Source organism: Mus caroli, chromosome X (assembly GCF_900094665.2).
Source record: "Mus caroli chromosome X, CAROLI_EIJ_v1.1, whole genome shotgun sequence".
In the NCBI taxonomy this organism is placed as follows: domain Eukaryota; kingdom Metazoa; phylum Chordata; class Mammalia; order Rodentia; family Muridae; genus Mus; species Mus caroli.
In genome coordinates, this window is record NC_034589.1 from 115487628 (window position 1) to 115488722 (window position 1095).

Sequence of the window (1095 nt, forward strand, 5' to 3'; positions counted from 1 at the left end):
TGCTCCAAATGCAAGGGAAGCCACATTCATTAAAGAAACGTTAGTAAAACTCAAAGCACACATTGTATCTCACACAATAATAGTGGGAGACTTCAATTCCCCACTCTCACCAATGGACAGATCCTGGAAACAGACACTAAACAAAGAAACATGGACACTAAAAGAAGTTATGAAACAAATGGATTTAACAAATATCTACATAACATTTTATCCTAAAACCAAAAGATATACCTTCTTCTGAGCAACTCGTGGTACTGCCTCCAAAATTGACCATATAATCAGTCACAAAACAGGCCTAAACAGACACAAAATATTGAAATTATCCCATGCATCCTATCAGATCACCATGGACTAAGACTGATCTTCAATAACAACATAAATAATAAAAAGCCAACATTCATGTGGAAATGAACAGCACTCTACTCAATGATACCTTGGTCAAGGAAGAAATAAAGAAAGAAATTAAAGACATTCAGTGTTTATTGGAAGCTGTCCTAAGAGGAAAACTCATAGCCCTGAGTGCCTCCAAAAAGAAACTAAAGAGAGCATATAATAGCAGGCTGACAGCACACCTAGAAGCTCCTTAATTGGGGGCCCTGAGTTCCATCCAATAGATGACTGAGCATCCACTTCTGTATTTGTTAGGCACTGGCAAAGCCTCAAAAGAAACAGCTATATCAGGGTCCTGTCAGCAAAATCTTTCTGGCTTATGCAATAGTGTCTGAGTTTGGTGGTTGATTATGGGATGGATCCCTGGGTGGAGCAGTCTCTGAATGATCCTTAATTCTGTCTCAACTCTGAACTTCGTCTTTGTAACTTCTTCCATGGGTGTATTATTCCCCATTCTAAGGAGCAAAATATCCACACTTTGGTCTTCCTTATTCTTGAGTTTCATGTGTTTTGCAAAGTGTATCTTGAGTATTCTAAGTTTCTGGGCAAATATCCACTTATCAGTGAATATATATCAAGTGACTTCTTTTGCAATTGGGTTACCTCACTCAGGATGATATCCTCCAGATATATCCATTTGCCTAAGAATTTCATAAATTCATTGTTTTTAATAGTTGAGTACTCCATTGTGCAAATGTACCACAT